Source organism: Acomys russatus, chromosome 31 (genome assembly GCF_903995435.1).
Source record: "Acomys russatus chromosome 31, mAcoRus1.1, whole genome shotgun sequence".
NCBI lineage: Eukaryota > Metazoa > Chordata > Mammalia > Rodentia > Muridae > Acomys > Acomys russatus.
In genome coordinates, this window is record NC_067167.1 from 30,415,365 (window position 1) to 30,439,000 (window position 23,636).

Here is a 23,636-nt window from a genome sequence, read left to right on the forward strand (position 1 = left end):
CTGATAGACAGATAATAGTTTATAATGTATGTATAGCTGTGTAAATTGTGCAAATTTGAGTAAAGCCTAAAATGCTACAAAGGATACTAAGAGAGGTGAAAACTAGGACCGTAAAATGAGTATCTTTTGAACCTAAACTTGATGACAAGATTTGGGAAAGAATCACATACCAATTTGCTAGCATCTAAAAAAAAAAAAAAAAAAAAAAAAAAATAGAGTCATTGTTGGAGGAGAGTCTTGGTCACTGTGTTTTTTTTTTTTTTTTTGTTTTGTTTTGTTTTTAATTTTTTAAATTAATTTATTCTTGTTACATCTCAATGGTTATCCCATCCCTTGTATCCTCCCATTCTTCCCTCCCTCCTTTTTTCCCATTATTCCCCTCCCCTATGACTGTTCCTGAGGGGGATTACGTCCCCCTGTATATGCTCATAGGGTATCAAGTCTCTTCTTGGTAACCTGCTGTCCTTCCTCTGAGTGCCACCAGGTCTCTCCCTCCAGGGGATATAGTACTCAAAGTTCTAGCCAGAGCAATAAGACAACAAAAGGAGATCAAGGGTATCCAAATGGGAAAGGAGGAAGTCAAATTATCCCTATTTGCAGATGATATGATAGTGTACATAAGTGACCTACAAAATTCCACCAGAGAACTCCTACAGCTGATAAACACCTTCAGCAAATTAGCTGGATACAAAATTAACTCAAAAAAATCTGTATCCTTCCTGTACACTGTGTTTTCAGATGCTGATTTTAGTGCCCTGAGATGTGGTTACTACCCTGCCACAGGCATTGTTGTGCATGTTGAACTCTCTCCAGTATCCATGTGATATAAGGAATATTCTCAAATTATCCTTCATTGGTTAATAAAGTTGCTGACAGCCTAGGCAGAAGAAATATAGGCAGAGCTAAGGTTCCAAGGCTTTGGTCCAGGAAGTACCATGAGGGACAGAGAAGATGCAGCAGTGGGGGTGGAGGGGGCACAGAGAGAAAGGAGAACAGGAGGTCACCACGAGGTAACATGGACCAGGAGCATGTGGTCAAGAGCAGATTGTTGTAAGAACTGGCCTGATGGAGCAGAAGCAGCCCAAATGGAACATGTACATGTATTTATTGGAATTTTTACTGGGAATCAGACAAGATAGCTTAGAGGGTTAATATCTGCCCAGCCATACTGTTTTAAGGCTTATTATAAATAGTCTAACAAGTTTCTGTGTCTTTTAATTTGGAAAATAACTGCTTTAGGAATAACTGCTGCCATAATAATTTTCTATATTTAATTAATATCTACAGAATAATTAACTCCTTTTACAAGTCATAATATAAATCAACACATAAATATTTGAAAGAATGTAGTATTTTTATTTTCTTCACATGACTATGGAGCAGGCACAGTTGCCAAGAGAAATGTACTCAGTATATTATGCAGTGCTTGGATTTTAGTCAGGCCTGTTTCTACTATATATGCTGTTTCAGAAAAAAATTGATTTCTCAGCCTATAAGTGATACTAGATCAAACAGAACATTGATGAACTACCAGTCCCTCCCTTGGTCCCATGAGCCACCGTGGGATGCAACCCAGAGTAGCATTAGGGCACCTTTCTCCATTTTCTGCTATTGTTTCTCCTCTTTAACTATCCTTGTATTTTAGCTGTGATAGTTTTTATTTTTCTTTCCTATTTAGATGCACTCAACACATTTTCAAATCAGATGGAAATGAATGTCTTTCTGTGATAAGGTACAGAGTCCAGGTAGGATTCTTTGCGTTTTGTTTTGTTTCCTGCTTTTGAGACAGGGTCTCTCTTTCTAATGGTCTTGGCTGTACTGGAACTTACTATGTAGATCAGGCTGCCCTCAAACTCACAGAGACCCTCCTTCCTTTTCCTCCCACGTGCTGGGATTAAAGGCGTGTGCCACCGTGCCTGGCTTGGTAGGAATCTTACAGAGGAAACACAAAAAGACAAAAGTTAACACTGACTGATTGATCACCTTGCGCACAGCCTCAGCATCAAGATTAGAGCAGCCACATCCATTAATTCACTCATTCATATACCCATCCATCCAACAAATATTGATTGAGTAACTATTTGTTACAAGTAACAGCCTAGGCCCTGGTACTACACGGAATGTTTTCCTTCTTGGAACTTACACTGTAGGTATGTTTCTAGAAAAGCAAATTATGGAGATGAACGTGTGGTTTTACAGCATACATGAAGTCCTGGGCTAAATCAATCGCTGGTACCACACAAACTAGGCTTGGTAGTACATACCTGAAACTCCAAATATTCAGAAGGCATATAAAATAGCAGGAGGAGGATCAAAAGGCTAACGTCATTCTTAGCTACATTATGAGTTGGAGGCCAACCTGGGACACAGAATTCTAACATTTGTTGCTGCTGTTGTTGTTGCTGTTGTTTAAGGGAAGAAGAAAGAAAAGGGGAAAGAAAAAAGCAAATGATGTTTTCCTATTTATGGTGTGGATAACGTAAGGAGTGCATATTGAGAGTAAGAGAGCACTCTGTGAAGATTGGGGGGACATGATGGAAGGTAGGTTCTACTAAAGCACAGTAGAGGAGCACACAGAGAAGACTGCATTTGAGCAAGCATGGAAGGACTGATCCAGGCTCCCAACTATGAGAAGAGAGTTCTGGACACAGAAACTGGCAAGCCAGAAACCCTGAGCTGAGGGCTTCAGTGTTCCGTTCACGTGAAGAGACTCTGGGCTGAGGCTGGAGGTGAGTGAATGAAGGTGCTGGTGTCATTTGTGCTGTGATTTTCATCTGTCATGATACAAAGTGAAGGCACGGAAGCCAATGGAAGAATGCGCTGTTCCCAGCTGCCAACAATGGAGAGTATGGTTCATCAAACAGAGGCACACATGCAAGCATCGAGCTTCTTCAGGCGGCAGAGGACCGTGCAGGGATAGGCAGGGTGGTCACTATCTTGTTGCAGTTCTCATGCTTAAGACAAGGCAGGTCACATGAGCACCTGGGTACAGGCAAGTTTGCAAAGTTCTATAGAGCTTCGAGGCCTTCATAGGTGCCTTCATAGGAGCTTTGTAGGTGCCTTCTATTTGGCCCTTGGTTGATACAGGGCAAAAGGGGGATGGGCTTGGTGAGGGAGAGGTAGATAAGGAGGTGGTAGGGATATGGACTCAGGATTCACTGGAGAACTTGTGACATGATTCCATTTGCTTGGAAAATTAGATCATGGGAGAAAGACAAATAGCTTCTCTCCTTCACCTGTTCTAGTCATTAATGGACAGTAAGTAGAGAAAGACAAAGTCTACAGGAGTAAGGAATAAAACATCAAACAGAAAAGAAGTGGGTGGGGCAAGTGATTTCTATGTGCATTAGCAGGCCACTGTATTTCAAATTTACTCTTGGTGACACAATGATTGTCTAACTAGAGATGACTGAAGAGAAAATAGCATGGATCTGAGACAGAATATAATCAACCTTTTCAATTTTTTTTGTACAGGTGAGTAGAGAACTGGGAACATCTCTATAAAATAAACAATTCAGGGAAAGTGTTTTTAACAGTCTGACATAACAGTGAGGTTTTGTATCCAGTTGAACCAACAAAGCAGAAAACAATAAGGATACTGGACAGACAGGAAAATTAATGGAAAAAAAATGTTTTCAAGTGAGAAAGGGTAAGCTCAAGTGAACAGGCTGAAGGGTTAGTATTAGGGAAGAACAGGAGAATTTCACGTTGGACCAGCAAGATACAAGAGTACAGGCACAAATACACAACCATCCCTGGGTACATAGTGGGTTCCTCTCCTGAATGAGGTGAGGTGTGGCCCCAAGGAGAATCCTCCATTTAGAATTTATTTATTCTTCAAAGATATACTCTGTCACTTGGAAAATAATTTAATGTTTTGAGTTTTTTATCACATATTTTATTAATTTATTCACTTTACATCTCAGTCATAGCCCCTTTTCCTCCCAGTCCCACCCTCTCTCCCTAAATCCCCCTCTCCTATTCCACAGAAAAGGGAAGCCCCCCTACCCACACACCTCAGCTTATCAATTCACATCAGGACTGAGTGTGTTCTCTTCCTCAGTGGCCTGGCAAGGCAGCCCTGCAAGGGCAAAGTGATTGTAAACAAGTCTTTGTCCGAGACAGCCCCTGCTCCCCTGACTAGAGTATGGGACTCTGCTAGTTAGATGTTTCCTTCTGGGTCTATGAAAATGGATTCCCTTGTCTTAGTTGCGGGGAGAGGAGGGGGGTTGTCACTTCACTTGATCTGGTCACCGCAGATCTTGCAAGGAAGATTACAAACCCAACCCTTTTCTGAGAAGGAACTTCTTCAATAAGCATAGGGAATTACATGAAGTATCCCACCCAATGCTTAGGAGATCCTAGCCAAGAAACCAGAAAATGAACCTTTGATCTCAAGGTCCATCTGTTCTTGTATGGAAGCAAGCAGCTCCTGGGCCGACCAACAGGACATGGAACCCAGGCCAGCCAGCTGGACACAGAACAACACTAGAGGATCCACATGAAACCTGAGCAGCTCATCAGCTACATCTGTGTAGAGGACATAGGTCCAGTCCACACATGGTCTTTAGTTTTGATAGGCTTGCCCTTATTGTTTTTAGACATTTCCAGGCTTTGTGATTTTTAGGAAGATATACAACTCTGTCTGTAATCGATCTGGATATTAACTCACAAATGCATAGTTAGAATTCTGGTAAATGCAGTGAAAGAGAGAGGTGAAATTGAGCAGACATCTAAGGGAGATTTCAGACAGGATAATATGCTGCAATGCCTAGTGATACATAAATAAATGAATGGAGCATTCTCAAAGACGTTGAAGTTGGTGGTTGAAAAATAACAAGCAGCCAATGAAGCAGGGGCACAGAAAATGAAGAAAACAATAGTGGAGGGACTGGAGCTCAGCTTGTAGAGAGAGGTCAAAGTTAAGGGACCAAACATCTTCTAGGCCAGTTCTGAAGTTTCATCATTTGATAAAAGCAATGACGAGCCCTAATGTCTTTTGCAAAAGCACCTCAAAACTAAGGCAACTAATGGCATGGAAGCCCACACTGTGACAAAGACTGAGGCGACTAATGGCGCTCACCAGGAAGCCCACACTAACGAAGACTGACCTTAATACAGTGAACTTCATAAAAGAGCCAATTAGTCCCAATGTGTACCATGAAAGTGCCATGGGCACTGTAGGCTGAACAGATGGACAGATGGCCAACTGGAAAGATGGAAGATAGGCACCATCTAATTTTTCCTCATCGTAGCTCTACACACACAGGCTCTGTGTCTTGATGCCACGGTACCAGCATATTCTGTTGCTCAGCGTACCTTTACCTTGTCACTTCCTAAACTGAATCTTAACTCCTATCATCTCCAGTGTTCCAAGTGTTTCACATGCTCACAACTCAACACCCTTCACTCGTCTTGCAATTTTCCCACACCTTACCTATTTTCCTTTGACCTTTGGCTAAAGTTTAATGGGTTAGTTTCTATGGATTTAGTGAACTGGTCCTGGCAAGTCATCTCTGTTGCAGTGCCATCACAATTCCTTCACACTTTCATTTTCTAACAAGAACTGACGATGACTCATGCATAATATTTTGGAATGTCTAAAGAACAAGATCTTATGCCTCTTTCCTTCTGATTAACTCTGTACAGGTTGTTGGCAAAGCCTTGAGACTGGCCATGATAAAAGTTATATCAAAACACATTAAAGTTTAATAACATCCATGTGAATTCTGAAGAGGAAGACTGCCTATTCTCCACAAAGCCTGGCTTTTGAGCTTGATAGCATAAATGGTTGTCTTGTTTGAAGATAATTAAGGCATGCCAGGAGAGTGGGGAGAATATTTATTTACTCAGATATTTGAGTGTCTCATTGAAGAGACAGATATTTTTGCCTCCCCAAGGCCGTCCTTTCATGTCTACATAGTCAAAGCTTTGGAGGATTTGTTTGTTTGTACAAAGGGTTGTTCAACTCCTTACACTACCTAACTTCTCTTGAAAGTAGACCATTATTCTGGCCAATGGGAGATTTCGATTATCCTGTCTAGTTTCCATTTAATGGCCTAAAAGGACAGAATTATTCCTTCCGATTTCTGTTTCTCTTTTCCTTTCATTTGACTGCCCATGCCACCTTATACCACCAGGCAGATCTGCAAGCTGTTAAAGTAAAAAGAAACAAAATATTCAGGTGTGGTGGTCAGCAAGTTTAATCCCTGCACTTGGGAGGCAGAAATGATCTTTGCGAGTTTGTAACCAGCCTGGTCCACAAATCAAGTTCCAGGATAGCCAAGGTGGTTATACGGAGAAACCCTGTCTCAAAAATAAAACAACAACAACAACAACAGCAACAACAAAGAAACCCAAAAAAGAAATATCTTATATATTTAATCATTATGGAGCTATACTAATTTGGAGCAAAATTCTTAGGCTTTTGTATGCAGTAGAATAATGTTCAATTGATCAATCCACTGGTCCTTTGCTCTCACTACAGAACTGAGAAGTACACAAACTAATAATATTTACTCAATTCCATAATGTCTTAGTAGTCACCCATTTCCCATATAAGACCTGGTCCTATAATGTCTTGTTTCTTTTTGGTTTATTTTAATCCAAGTCCCCACTATGTAACCCTAGATTTGGCAACCTTTCAACTCACAAAGATTGCCTCCACATGCCTTCAAAATACGGGAATAGAGTATGTGCCACCATGGCTGCCTTCTTTAAATACCTTAATATGTTCAAATAAACATGACATTATTTTGCAAAAATGTAAGGAAGGATAGATAGCACTCTGTGTCATATTGGATTATCTTGGTAAAGGAGCAAAATATAATTTCAATAGACAGTACTCAGCTTAAAATATTATCTAACAAATAGCTTTTCTTGATTGTCAAAACCTATAGCTTTTCCTCACCTCTTATTTTAAGAAAATGTTAGGGTTTGTATAAAGTTCTTAATATAACTATTTTTTTTTAACACTACAAGATCTCCCCAAAATAATCAAGCAGTTTTAAATGTATTGTTCAAAAATCATGGCTGGTAGAAAGCAACTGGTACAGCAGCTCCAACCTTTATAAACCTTTAAGGGAAGATGTTTTGAGAATGTGTAGCAGCCTCTGATCATGGTAGTCCGGGTGTACACCTACACAAAGCTGTCAGAGACAAGCAGGAGACTAGCATTTTCCTTTCTGTCAGTTCACATTGCTTCTGAGATTTGGGAGAGGTATGAGTATTTTGTTTTCTCTATTTATTGTTGGTTCTGGGGTATTTTCCAAACTCGTGCTGACCATCATATGACAACTGCAAGACAGTAAGAGTAAGAAGCATGGGAAAGCAATGAAGATGAGAAGACTGGTGATTTGAGATGAAGATAATGAAATGAGGTGAGTGATTGAGGAAGTGATGCTACAGGGGCATACAGGAGTATTTGTTTTAGATGTCTGTTTTCTAATGAGAGAGATAAAGGGAGAGTATGAATTTTGGTGGGAGGGGAGGTGTGGATAATATGGGAGGAATTAAAGCAGAGGAAACCATACTACATTGTATGAAAAAAAATCTGTTTTCAAAGAGAGAGAGAGAGAGAGAGAAAGAGAGAGAGAGAGAGAGAGAGAGAGAGAGAGAGAGAGAGAGAGAGAGAGAGAAATAGGACAAAAAGAAACTAAAATAGCAGTAGGGAGTGTCGTCCTACAGAGCAAACCATGTGACATGAGGCATCATGTACAAGGTTGCATGAATCTCCACCAGATCCTTTCCATATGTATCATGCACATGTAAAATTGAAAGAAAATTAGTGTTTTCACAGGATTCCTGAGTGGGTCTCTGTCGTGCCTTCTCTTGGATATATATGTTATATATAAATAAATTAGTGTATTTTTAAATTAATAATTTACAATTACATTAATTATATATTTTATTATTATCCCTTGGAAATCTGATTGTTTTCTTTTTTAACATTTTTATTGAAAAAAGATTATTCTTTTTAATATATTTTATTAATTTATTCATATTACATCTCAATTGTTATCCCATCCCTTGTATCCTCTCATTCCTCCTTCCCTCCCATTTTCCCCTTCTCTCCCCTATGACTGTGACTGAGTGGGACTCCATCTCCCTGTATATACGCATAGGGTATCAAGTCTCTTCTTGGTAGCCTGCTATCCTTCCTCTGAGTGCCCCCAGGTCTCCCCATCCAGGGGACATGGTCAAATATGGGGCACCAGAGTTCGTGTGAAAGTCAGTCCCCACTCTCCACTGTCCTGTCCATTAGCTAGACCTGGGGAGGAGTTTGAAGTTTACTGCACATAGATTATTCTTTCATACAATATATCCACACCACAGTTTCCACTCTTCTCAGAGTCCCACCACTGCCTACCTCCTTCCCCAGATCGACTTCGCCTCTGTTCCCTCTTCAGAAAAGAGCAGGCCTCTAAGAAAAGAGCAGGACAGCCAGACAGGACACAATGAGATGCAGTAAGTCAAGACAAAATCCCTCTGCTCGAGGCTGGACACAGCAACCCAATAGGAGGAAAAGGGTCTCAAGAGCAGGCAAAGGAGGTCTGGTTGTTTTCTAATGAGAAGGCAAAAAAAGAGCAGATCCTCTTGGGCAGGGAGATGTGGAAGATCTTGGAGAAGTAGAGGGTAGAAAAACCACAATCAGGATATATTGTATGAAAAAAAAATTTTTTAATTAAAATAGACTTCTCTCACACAATACAGCCCAACCACAGTTTATCTTGTTTTTGTCATGTTTGATTGTTGTCTGTTAGAGGCCTGCTTTTTTTTCTTTTCTGGAAAAAAATCTGTTTTCAATTAAAAATATTGACACTTATGTTTATTTATTTCATGTACAGAACAACTACTAAGAAATAAAAGCAATATTTGTCAGTCTTTCTACAGACAAATGCATCATGAAAATGTAATATATACAAACACACACACACACACACACAGACACACACACACACACACACACACACACACACACACACACACATATACATCCTAAGGAATGCTATTCAGTCCTAGAGAAAAACTAACTCTGTAGGTGAATGGATAGAACCAGAAAACATATCAAGCGAAATAACCAAGACCCAGAAAGACCAACGCTGTGTGTTCTCTTTGAATCCTAGCTCCAAATACTCAGATGCTAGTATATAACCTGCAGTAACCACGGAAACTGGACAAGGAAAAGGATCATGGAAGGTGCAGGAAGCCCTAGAGAAGGGAGGGGCAGGATACAAGTGCCATGAAGGGGGAAATGGAAAAAATGGGGGGAGGGGATTTAACTGGGAAGGGAGAGAATTCAACCCAGGGAACAAGGAAGGATATTGGGGGAAAGTCTCAATGATATTATTACATAAAATACATTTGTGTGTGTGTGTGTGTGTGTGTGTGTGTGTGTATGCATGCGCACACATGCACATGCATCTTAAATGAAGTTATGTTACTTAGGCTGACAATGTTTTCCCAAAGATCCATAGACCATCTAGCAAAAAAAAAAAAAAAAAAAAAAAAAGAACCAGGCACCAGGCATAAGTAACTTGTTTAAGTTGCTGATTAGGGAAGTTCGAGAGATTCCAAAAATAATACAGGGTTTTACTGTTGCCCTTATTGCCTTCCGTAGGTTGACGCTAAGTCCTTTATTGCTGAAGATATCAGGTACTCAAACACAGGACTCAGGAGGTTTGAGCAGGATCTAACTTAAAGCCTCCTCCTTAAGGAATAGCTTTCACGATACCAGAAGGTGCTATGTTAGCTGGCAACAGGGGAGAGAGAATTGATAGTCCTACCCAGCTGTGATGACCAGCATGGCTAGATATTCTGAAAGACGCAATAATGACAGTCACAGCTCGGTTGTAACCACAGCTGTTGGAACTTAAGGCATGCTCAACAGAATGGAAATGATCCCTGGTATTGCAAACCCCGCCAACTAAGTAAGGCTGAGACAAGAACCTGCCTTCCACCACCTCAGACTGCCATAAGTGCTAATTACATTCCAAATCCTTATCCTTCGACTCACTGATAAATGTAGATCTCACCCGTCACTGAAGAACTTTTCCTTTTTGCAGAAGATGGAGAGCAGAGAAAACCACAACTGGCCAAATTATAGCGAACACCTGAAGTCCTCAGCAATGCAGCTCCTGCACTAAGGCTCGGGAGACATTGCAGAAGACAAGGAGGAAAGATTTTAAGTGCAGAGTATGGAGGAGTCGGCTATCTGACTGTGTCTCCTGAAAATGACAGGGAAATTATACCCAAAATACTGCAACTTTCTGGCTACTTAGACAGACCCAAATGAAGGTTAATACTAACAGATGTGCAAATGTGGAAGGGGAATTTTAAGGAGCCTCACTCCTAGACAAAAACCCTACAAGCAACTAACACCTGCTCACAGTGGTTCCTGACCTCTGGGTTGTCACTCCTGTGGGGGCCTCATATCAGATACCCTGCTTATCAGTTATTTATATTATGACTCACAACAATGGCAAAATTACAGTCCTGAAGCAGCCTCAAAACTAATTCTATGGTTCGGGTCACCACAACATGAGGAGCTATGTTAAAGGGATGGACTCATTAAGAAGGTTGAGAGCTGCTGCTGTAAGAGAACACTGGTCAAGAGACTTTAAAATGATGACGGAGATGTGCTACAGCTTATGCTGTTCAATATCAGGCCCATTCTTCCTGTGTGACTGGTGCATCTCATGTGTAGTGAGGGCAGCTGAGAAAGTTATTTCTAGTAACATTCTACAATACACAATGGTAGTTTAAATTACTATGATAGTAACTTTTAATTACTTTGTATTTACACTTTAAAAGCCATAAATGCTGATCTTCTTGGGTAATGCAGATGCAAATTAATGCCAGAAAAGAAATCAGAGCGATACCTGATCTACATATTTTCAAGCTCAAAGGAGGAAATTGCTTATTTTAGCTGTGCACACCAGCTTCCGCAGAATATATTCAAGACCGAAAGTAAATGACTTCCCTAAAGTCTCAAAAATACCTAGACACGTGTCCTTGTGTTCACAGAAAGAGTTAAATCTTATACTTCAATCATAATTTGTAGATCTGGAAATTGTGCAAGGTTTATAAACATGCTTTTAGAACAAACATCATAAACATGAGTTTATATGTCTTAAATAGATGATATTGATTGAATCATCCCTAACCTATCTACTGAAAATATACCCATAAGTTTCATGTCCAATTCATGTGGAAACACACACGTAGTGAACACCTGTGCCAGATATCCTATTTTTACACTCCTACCTAGAACCGTACTCTTTTCGTGGGCTAAATATTGCATTAACGGCTTTTTACACTCTTTCTTAATTTACCCTCATACACAGCCTTTCAGAGCCATGCTGACATCTGCAGTCGGCACATACCAGCCAACTAAAGATGTGACATTCCATTTCTTCTATTTTACCCATTTTATACGTTTTAAAGCTGAATGCCACATCCTGTCATTACTAGTAGCAACCATTGACTACCTCGTTCTCTTTGTATTGAAGTATTTAGAATACATCTTAATTGATATTCAGTATTTTATAAAATTCTCCCGTTGAAATAAAGGCTCAACCAAGAGTAAAATGACTACACAAGTTGCTAAAGAACATGTTTTTACTTCTTTATTGTACCACTTATTCTATAGCTCTCACTCTCCAATGGTTACTTGAACAAAGCTGTACTCTGGAAGCCACACTAAAATACATTACTATTCATAGACAGGAACAATTGATTGGTTTCTATCATTTCCTGTAGTTTTTCTAAGGTGATGAGGAGAGAAGCCAGATAATGATATCATCCATGCCTTTTGACTTCGTAACTAGTCATTAAGCAAGGATAATTTAACCGAAACACACTTCCAAAGGAACTTGCTTGCTGACTTGTAGGTTTCTCCCGAATGCATCGACAGTGTGACAATGGCATTTATGGTTTAAATTCACTGTTAGGATACATCAGAACACTTGGAAGCAGTAAAGCCATTCCAAGCTGCTGAAGTTTAAAAAAAAAATCAAAGAGACAAAATGAGAATGGAGGACAGTGTCCAAAACTGTGGCACCTTGCACTGAATGTCAATCTCAACTTTTCTCCAAAATAGTATCACATACTTTGAAATGCACAGTGCAGCTATAGGAGGACCTTTCTCAAGTCAGTTAATTTTTTTCATATTTTCCTTTATATTCCATTAATAAACACTTTACTGTCATTGCCCAATAAATTTTACCAGGCTGCTCTCCAAGTGTTTTGAAAATGAGCATCCCCAAAGCCTCATTTCCTTGATCAAAGTTGGTTTTCTTTTTCTTTCTCTCTTTCTTTTTATTTTTTTTTCATCATTGAAATGGAGCCATATATTGGAAGATTCATTTTATCCAGTTTCAATGCTGTCTTTATATTTTATAAAATAAATGTATATATTCTGATATTTCAGCCATTTCAAACCTAGGAAATCACATGAATAAAATCAAACTGCAGTAACTAAAATGAGTATTTTATTGAATTCAGCTATATGACAGCCTCTGGGATTTAAACTTTATTTCAGTTAGCAGTCTCTACTGTAAAAGAGACATTATTTTTTTATAATTTACAGTGAAGACACAAACTAAGGCTGAGAGGCAAATACTTCTTCATAATAACCAAGGAAGTGGAAAGGGGTGTCTTGCAGAAACGCAATGACTCAGCCATTCTCTGTGTTGAGAGAAGCACATGTAGACACGGCTAAAAGCATTCTAGCCTTTCTTATCTGCAAACACACTCCTGCAGCTTCCATAGACAATACCTTTTCTCGAGATAACAGAGAAATTAGATGTTTGTTTCTAAAATATCCCAAACTTCATCTTAATTAATCCAAAAATTGTTAGCCAGAAATAATTTGTATCATTTATAACATGGTGGAGCCTTCCTTGCCGATGGTTAATAATTAGTTTAAAATCACGGGGCTAAGATGACTCAGCTGGCAAAGTATATGCAGTACAACCACCAAGGCCCTAGTTTGAACCCACAGTACCCAGGTAGATGCCAAGTAAGATGGTAAGGACCGGAAACTGCATCACTGGAGACAGAGAATAAAGGCAGCTGGTCTAGCCAATCAGCGAGCTCCAAATTCAGCAGTACTCTATCTCAGTGTAACAAGGTAGAAAGCAATAGAAGAAGACTCCTGACATGGAATTCTGACCTCCATAAACACACGCATTCTTAGGCACACACAAACACACAGAAGTTAAAAGGGAAGCAAGTAGGGCCATGAAAGCAGCTAGGTGAGCTTCAGAGCATCACTGTCCCTCAACACCTCTATTGGGCTGCTCAAAGGATACTGTATTTATAGATTAAAAGAAAAATGGCCCCTCAATAGGCACGAAAGCAAAATCAGAATTAAAAGATATTATGTTAATTATTAATCTCTACCCAGTGATATGGATATTTAACCTCTTATACATATGTTAAAGATCTCAAAAATACAACAAAATTTGCTGGCATGTTTGGGAGAAATTAATCCTACATACATAGCTCATGAGAGAGAACTGTACAACTCTGCAGAGATAACCTCACAGTGAGTTTTCAAATGAAAACACAACAAGTCTCCATAAGATTAATCCCTATTCATTTGTTCTGAAGACATGCATATATGAAGACAAGGTAGCATGTGTAGAAAGCTACCCATCATTACATGGTAACAGCAAGGGGATGAAAACGTACATGTGAAAATACCGCCACATTTCTCAATAGGTGCACACTTCACAATTGAGTTTACTGCTTCTCTGGGAATGAACGTCTTTCTTATTTTCACTTTGTCCTCACATTTCCACTTCTTGAAGCGAGGCACAGAAGGAGACACATTAGGTCACATCAAATGATCAGCAGAGATCTCATATGACCTCCCTGCTCTGCAAAGAATCTGGCACAGCAAAGGCATCAAGTCAGAGGGAGGGAAGTGAGTGACTCAGATCCTGAGCAATAATTAGTGTTCGAGGCGATAGAACTCTAAGGAAGAGGATCGAGGTCACGGATTCGGAGAAGGAACAGATGGAAGGAACAGTTGACTCATATCCAGGTCTTTCAGAAGTAGTGAAAGAGAGGCAACAAGAGATGATCACCTCACAGAGTCAGCGTTCTCCTGAGAAATTCTCTTCAGGTGATTTTTGGGAGAAGTGTCAGAGATCTGTGGAGGTCAAAAAAAAGTTTTGGCAGAAGCTGATGAGAAAAGCAAGGCTGCCACTGTGTCTTCCCTAAGCATTTAACCTTCGCAAGGTAAATGTAATGTGATGGCTGCTTGTAGAATTGACAGGCTGTAGATTCTCTCCTCTAGGCACCTGTCATCCATCCGTATAGGAGCTGAACAACAGGAACATGTCAGAACTTGGTTGTTAGTCAGTATGCAGATCAAATGAAGAGGCAAAACTCCCAGTGGCTAGAAGTTCAGCACAGATATGGGCTGACAAACATGTCAAGTTGAGAAAGAATGAAATACTCCATAAATGCTTCACAAATTATAATTTTGTCCTCAACTTATTGATTCTAAGACTGAGTTCCCATGAGATGGATTTCTCATGGGAAAAAGAAAAGGAGAGAGATAATGTCAAAGGTGAGCATCTCTTGCAGCGCACCTGGCCTGCAACGTGTCTGCACATTACAGACATTTTCCCTAATTGGCCTCATGAACATTCCAATTTAGGCATTAATTTCTTCCATCATGAAGATGAGGAAGTGACCTTGGGGCACCTTCAACACTTGCCTTGCTGAAACCACAGAGAGGAGGAGGATCAATTTTGATCAAAGGATCTGATTATAACATTTCTATTCTTTTTTGGGTACAAATGCCAACAGTTACCTTTACCTTTCTGCAGAATCTAGCTATGTCTGCTGCTATCTCATAGATAGTGACAGAGGGAGGACCTATGTGCCGGTCAAACAGCATGTTATTGCGCAGGAAATCACAATAGCCATAGAACCTTCTTTCTCTCTTACATTCAAATTACACCGGCGATAAGGGTGAGCATCCCCGCATAGAGAGTGGGCAGCATTATGGGATGGGAGCCCTGGTATTTGGAAGCCATGCATTCTAACAGGAAGTAAGAATGTAATTCTTTTGACTAGAAAAGGCACATTAGATTATATTGTACTCCATGGGTCAAGACCATTTGGTATAAAATATTCTTGGAAAGATTTACCTAGACTAAAAGCTATCAGTGCTTTGCTTATTAAAGATGCATATAGAAGAAAGAAGCTTAAAGAAAAATAATCACCAGAGAAAACCAATAATCAAAGTATTGCTAAAAATTCATACCCATGTTTTTAATAGATTTTACAGCCCCTTCAAATAATATCTATATGTAATTTTCTCAGTAAATTCACATGTGCCTAAGCATGCTCATTTTTATAATATTTTAATTTCCTAGGCACAAAAATATTCTAACAATTGGTTTAAAAGGAATATATTCAAGTTATGGAAAGCAATTATATCCATACAATTATTTTTATTTATATCTATAGAATTAAATTTTTTATCTGTTTATCTCTAAAGATTCAAAAATATGTCTTAGGGTATTCTATAAGCACTCTATATAATATAGAAATATTGCTTGTATTCAATATAAGTACTTTTGATTTTATGCATTATTTTCATTTAATCACAACTCATTAAAATAATATAGCAAATTTGTGAAGTATAGAATACATAAACAATACTCTCAGGATTTATTCCAGTACAAAGCTAGGTAAGTTACCACACAAAATATAGAAACATTAAACTCAAATTTTATCTATTTTTCCTAAAATGTAGCTTCATATTACATTGTTTCTATACAATCTACCTAATTTATTAACTTCAGAATTGTACATAGAGTGACAATAAACTTGTATGAGTAATCATCTTGATAAAGGAATTCAAGTTTCTTTGAGTGTATACCCAGGAGTGTGACATAGCTCACCTAGATACACACCACCTGATGAATGAGTAGTGAAAATGTAATATATATATATATATATATATATATATATATATATATATATATATATATATGATTTATTTAGAAAAACTGAAATTATAAAAATTTCAGATAAATGGATAAAGTCGATGGAAATTATTTGATGAAGCAACCTAGACGTCATAAAACAAACACAACACATTTTCTATCTTATATGGATCCTAGCTTTTAATATCTAATTTTGAATGGCCAAATTAGAGTTCCTGTAGAAGCCAGACATATGGAAAGTGATGATTAGGAGGCTGCCTTAATGGAGGGGGAAGTGGAATGCAGGTAACGTGAAAGGAGAAGAATTGGGATGGAAGGGTTGAAGCATAGTGGAAGTCGTAGGCAAGGGAGAAGTTATCTATGAAAAATGGAGTATTCAAAATCTCATATGGAAATCTACAGTTTTTTTTAACTAAGATAAAAGACACACACAGAGACATACACACACACACATGCACACACACACACACACACACACAGACAACTACACCAGGCTTAGGGACCATTCATAAGAGAAGAACTAGCAGATGGGGAGAAGTGCTACAAAAAAAAAAAAAAAAAAAAAAAAAAGACATCCTGTGAACGATGCATAGCCAGTACTATCATGAACTGTTCAGAGCTGAGCATAACAGCACTGAGTCTATAGAAGAGCATGCCCTTAAGTATTTGTACATGAGCAGAGGAAGTTCTCTGGGGCTCTACCACCCACTGGTAAGCTAATTCCTACAGGAAAGGGGTAGTCACTACTTTCAAGTGTGCACCCATTAGTGGCCCCATCAGGCTCCAATATATAGGCCCAACTCAATGTCACACCTAAAATAATCGCCACCTGCCAAAGCTTAAGTCCTTCAACGTTGTTCAGTATTGTAGTATCTGAGCCAATACCCAGAAAATTAATGTAGAATATACAGGAAATATGTTAGAAAGTTGGAAAGGCAAACATGTATCACTTTGCTTGATTGTCATTTTAGACAACAACCCATACCCCCAAACTGCTACATTTCACTAGCGATGGTCAAGCTTGTTCTTGGATTATGGTGGATTCAGCCCCATAGCTTCCAAGCCATTTTGGTATCTTGCTGTTAAAATCTTTGGTTTTTTTGTTTGTTTGTTTGTTTGTTTGTTTTGTTTTGTTTTTTTAATTGCGTTTCTATTGCTTTGAGTTTTGTGGATATCCTTATATAAGCCCAAGACCAGACATTCCTGTTTTAATTAGCATTGGTTATAATTAATTTGAGTCATGTTAGCTCTTACTTGGGCTAATGCTAAGCTGGCTATCAAGTTTTAGGATGAACAGCTTCCTATACGCGCTACTCCAGCTCAGATGTGTTAGCTCTCCAAATATAAGTTACATACAGTATGAGAAATGCAGTAAAGCAGCTGCTTACAAAGTTCACAGTGAAAACTAGCATTGAAATGATGATTGACTACTCCAATTTTACTACCATTAATCTAAGAAATTATCAGGAGATCAAAACAATGAGGGAAAACTGAGCAGCAATCCGGTAGTCTGGGTATTGTAATGACAGATCTGAGGAAGTTTAGAAATTTGTAATAGATGCATTAAAAATAACTGAACAAGTCAAGAATTATTTCAATTATGCATTTTTCTATATGCATAGCTTCAGCCATATCGAGAATATTAAACTCTCTTCTCTGTTATTCTTTCCAATAGTTTTGCAAGTGCTCAGTCTATAACCAATGATCATATAAAGCTGAACGAGGCCATATTTTAGCCATACAAATCTGATTGAGCATACTAATTTGTACTATGTCATTTGAACCTCAAAACAAAACTACACAAATTCTGACTTACGTGAATGAGTAGACCTAGGACATCAAGAGACAAAGGCTTAACACACATATTGTCAGTGTGAACACCTTGACTAAATGAACACTCAGAAATTTAAATGTTAAAAATTCAGCCAAGTGATTTTACCTGAACATACGAGAAATTTGCATTTTAAAAAACAACCCTTGCTTGGCTACATTAATTGTTTCATTCAAGAGTTCATTATGTGAATATAATTGCTTTCTAAAAATCTCTATATCTTAGAGATGGACAAAGTTAGATTTAGTAATTGAATCTAAATGATCTAGTAATATTTATTTATTTAATGTAACAATGAGTATTTGTGGTAGTTTTCAGAAGAATCCTTCCCTGTCTCCAATCATTACTATATGAAGCAGTTACTTGAAGGACACATATATCAACTTGCAAAAAAATTAAACCTCTCAGAATGATACAGCATGTGATTTGTTCCATTTGGAATTATATTTACTCATGAATAAATTACAAACAATTTCATTAGAAGGGCTTTTGAGAGTCTGGTTTTTAGATTGATTATTTTAATAGTCTTGTCGTGTATTATAAAGTTGTTTGTTACAATGCTTATGGAATTTGAACTGTAAGATTGAACTAAATTCACTCTGAGCCTGACAACATTATTTAATTAGAGGAGATCTTGCCAATGAATTGCATATGATGTTAGGATCAGATAGACTGCTTCAGGAAATACTCATTAAACCAAATATAAAATAGTACATGAAGATCCATTGAAGGGAGATTTCAGCCGAATTCAGTAAACTCCTTTGCTTAAGTTTCATTCAATGTCATAACAATATAGTAAGTGAGAGGGTTAACAGAATCATTTCTTGGATCCTTCTATAATAGAAGGAAGTTTTCCTGGGAGGCAAAAAGACTTGATATAAAGAGAAGAAGACGACAGAGGGACACCCAAGATCAATTGTGCTCTTAAATTTCTCTACAGAACTTAAGAACTTTTGGAAATTCTCTGCATTTATGGAGATAAAATTACTCAGAAGAAAAACTGATTCTAAGACTAGGTGTTAAAAGTGGATAAATCAATCCCCACACCCTTAACCACAGTGAAGACAAAGCCCTAGCTCCAACAGTGTTGTCAGAGGCTCTGCCAATAACTTTTAAAAATGGAAATGCTGATGTGCTAATACTTATGCTAATGTGGTCCACTGAGATGAGAAACTGCTCTCCTTATTCTAACATCTTTTTTTTTAGAAGTAAATCGATTAGAACTGAGAATCATCCTGCCCAGAAAGAGGTTAATACTTTCAAGCCTTCCCCACACCACACTGTGGTTACATGGCTGAATTCACAACAATAGAAAATGAGCCCATTGTCAACTTCCTCCTCCTCCTCCACTTAAAATAGGACTGAATTTTCAGTAAGTATGTCCCCTTACCATTTCCCATGGGTGAGAGGTGACACAAGCAAGCACACTATACTTGAAGGCAGAGGATTCTGATGGAAGGAATCAGTCCCTAACACTGCTTGGAGTAGATTTAGCCACATGAGCTATGATAGGCTTGACTATTAATTAAAATTTTAATAAATAATCTATTTTACTATATATGCTAACACTAACATGGCAAATATGTTTAACACTATAATATTTGTCCTGTCATCTTTATTCCACACCACATCTAAAATTCTCAAACTAATGATGGTATAGTCCAGGGCATGGCTTCTATTGACACTAAAAGATCAATATATATTCATTCTGTGTAGATGATTGATATTTTTCTTCTGCAAAAACTTGAAGGTTTTTTTTCAATCTTTCATAGTTTCACACCATCAAAAGAACTTCATGTATTTGAAGAAAACAGTTGCATTGCTCAGCCACAGGCTAAATGCCAATTCTTTTTAACCTTTCCTAGACAGACGGACTTTTCAGCCCTTTAATCATTATGTCACTGTCACTTTTGTCCGGATGTTGTGCAGTTTCTCAGCATTTCTTTAGAATATAATGATCACATATGAGCTTTAAACAACACACAGAAATGGTCCAATCTCTAAACAAGGCTCTCTAGCATTTTTAATCTTGGTAACGATTGATAAAGATGGCTAGTTGTAACCCTGAGAGTCACAATAAGAACATGTCCCTCATCATCTACAAAAGCACTTTATGCTTTGTCTAATTATTTTGGGCTGCTGTATGCAATCAACTTTACTTTTTGTATGTTGCTCACTGGTATTCTCTCTTTTTTAATTTTATTATATTAATGTGAGCATATTGTTTTTTAACTAGTATATATAATTATTATACATGTATATGTTATTTATGTATCTATTATATAATACACGCACACACGCACACTTACACACACACACGCACACTTACACACACACTTACACACTTAGATCTTGATTCATTGAACTTGAGACCAGCTCATCATTAACAACATTCATTGAACAACCATCTGACATGTTGTCCCGTTTAATTTAGAACCATATCAACATCTGATCTTGAGCATCTACACTGTAAAGAGTCACCTTCAAGTCTACATGATAAAAATCTGCTTTCATCAAATGAGCTCCCTTTTTCTCTCCCGGTAATAAGGCTTTGTCTTAGTCTAGTTTCTCTGGGCTACTTTGTTTTGCTAATGAACCACTTGAAACAGAATGGTCTATAAACAAAGAAGTTTATGTTCAACTTACACATTTGAGGCAGAGTTGAAGAGTAAAGGGTCACATCTGACACGAGTCTCCTGCTGTGTCATAAAAGCTGTCACCATGTGGTAGGAGTATTTGTCAGAGCAGTGATCAGAAGCCTGCAGAAGACACAAAATATGAGGCATAAACTTAATTATAGCAGTAACTAATTCAATCCAACAAGATCAAACTCTCACTTACTTCCTATATGACAGAGCATCAAGCTTTTCACTAGGAGCGAGCTCCTATGCCCCCAGACCTCCATCTAGGCCAACACCCCCCACTATCCAAAGCCAAGGAACTGAGAAACCAAGTTTCAATATGAGTTCCAGTTGGGACACAGCATAGTGTATCATAGCATCTTAGGAAAGGAAGTAAGGTACAAATCTAAGTTAGCAGAGTCACAACCAAATGCCAGATTTTTGTTTTCTCATCCATAGTGTGTGTATCCATCATCCTAATGACTAGTAGCTCCTGTACAGTAGAAAAGGGTAAATAATGCATATGTTTTCCTTGTAATCAGAAAAACCAGTTTATTTCTCATAAACCCTACTTAATAGACAACTTCTTACCACTTAATAGCCAAATGCTCAGCAAATCGCTTCACACATTACAAAAGAAAGCCACTGATGGAGATGGATCATTGGTTAAAAGGATATACTGCCCTTGATGAGTACAAATTACAGTCCCATTATTCATTCTCTCTCTCTCTCTCTCTCTCTCTCTCTCTCTCTCTCTCTCTCTCTCTCTCTCTCTCTCTCCCTCTCTCTCTCTCTCTCTCTCCTTGTTTTGTTGTTGTTTGTTTGTTTTGTTTTTCAATATGGAGTTTCTCTGTGTAGCCTTGACTTTTCTGGAGTCACTTTGTAGATCAACCTGGCCTTGAACTCATCCGCTTGCCACTGCCTCCCTGAGTGCTGAGATTACAGGCATACACCACCATGCCAGTTCCAATTATTCTTTTAAAAAGATAGATAGATAGATACATACATACATTCATATATACATTCATACACACACGTACATACATACATACATACATACATACATACATAAATCTAAGATCTAAGTCTCCAATTACTTTTTATCTTTTTAAATGTGACACGACTTCCATTTTTATCTGTATGCACTTTCAGCACACTGGGAATTTTTTTTCTAGTTAGTTTATACTCACTATACCATCACCATTCAAGAAAGCATATTATGCTTTCCTTGGGTGTTTCTGTTTAATTCTTTCCAACATCTAGTATATTAACATCTAGCAAGCCCATTACTTTATGTGAATTTTCTATGTAGGAGTTCTCTGATGATTTGATAACACCCAATAAATACACAGACATCCTGGCTATGCCACAGTGCTTATGGAGCTACTATTGTTTATAAATATGATACCTGAATTTTGATCCTTGTGACTATAATGTGCATGGGGAAATTACAAAGAGTCCAACAGGTCTTAGAGGAAACAGCTCTTACTTTAGGATAACTAGGGTTGTGGTCTTTATTTCTTATTATTAGATGAGTCTTATTAAGGCCACTTATACTCCAAGACTCCCTATCTTATCTGAAAATTGGATTTAGGATATCTCCTGCCAAGACTGGGGTCATGATAATATCACTTGTTATCTCCAACCCCACACTTCTCACTAGAATTGCTTACCAGAGCTAGGAATTCATAGCAATAATCTCCAACTTTTGTAAAACTTTACTGCAGGGTGTGACATCTTTAGCAGTCTGAAAGCTGACAAGCATTAGAACAAGTACACAACCGCTGGTATTTTCCATCCTGCCAGTCTCTCGAATTACAGATCTGTAGGCAAACTGTGGCTTTTGTAGACTCTTTTTTTTTTTTTTTTTTTTTTTTGAAGCTTGCATTGAGTGTTTTCCTAAAAATAATGCATTAAATGTTGAAACTCTGACAGCTACAAAGATCTAAGAATGGTACCGACTCATCATAATTCTGCTCTAATCTCTGCTGTAACCATGAGCTTCTGTCTCTTGCTTTGCTGCTTTGCATAACGTGTTTTTATAGCCCACACTCACGTTATATAAGCCTGGGCATATGATTATAAAGGGTATTGAGAGAACGTGCCTCAAAATGCTCTAAAATTTCTAGTAGAAGGAAGATATACGTCATCACATACTGCAGTGACTTTTTGGAAATTTTTTTGCCATAAAAATTTTTGGTTGTATAAATTAAAGTTAAAACTGAAATAGTGTCTCAGTATGTTGGGGGATATATTCCATCTCTAAGGTTTATGCATTAAATATACTTGGGGGATAATCTTACTCTAAGATGCAAGTTATCTAACTATATATAATGACACACATTTTAATGGCTGACAGTCCTTGTAATGGTGTCCTTTTAAGTCACATGAAATAACAGAGCCTCAGAGAAGAGAATATGTGATTCACCCACCCCCACCCTCAGTGTAAAACACAAGAACTATTTTAATTCTGACCGCAGGATAAAGGATGGAATTGCATCCTGAATAGTTCCAAAGACACTGGGAGATCCAGATCTTCACCGTCTCTTTGGACATAGTGTTACGGTTCCCTGATTAACCATCAGGTCTATGTTTATGGTTTTCCTCTGACCACCATCACAGAATACTGTAGAAGGTACTAGATAAACCTATGTTTATGTTTTCCAAAGTCCTAAAGGGAGTTTGGGGTCTAGGTATTGGCAGGCTTGTGCCTCTAAAGGCTTATTTCCTTAACTTCCAGATGGCTTTCAATCGAGGTTGTCCCACCGTGGCACTCTGCGTACCCACATCCCCTGGTGTCTCGTCTTTATCGCCTAAGAGAACATTCATGTTGGATCAGGACATAGCAATTGTCATTGGTTCTTTCTAGGTCCTAGATTCAAAAGGTTGCTTTGGTGTTTAGCTGTTCAACACACATTTTTTTTCCTTCTGGGAGTGAGGCAAGTGATTATCATTACATCCACAACAAAACCAGTGCATGTAATCCTCTAGAATTCATCTGCTTTGTAGTCCACACTCCCAACATCTCAACATAGTCTTTCTTGTAAAGGAAGAGGAAATTTGTATCTATGAGGTAACTATCGATGCCTGTGATTTGGGGAATGCAGTACTAGTTTAAATTGTCCCAGTATGCATCACAGGAGAGAAGCCCTCTTTCAACTAGGAATTCAACAGATACTCTTATCCTAGAAAATTATAAACTGCTCATTACAC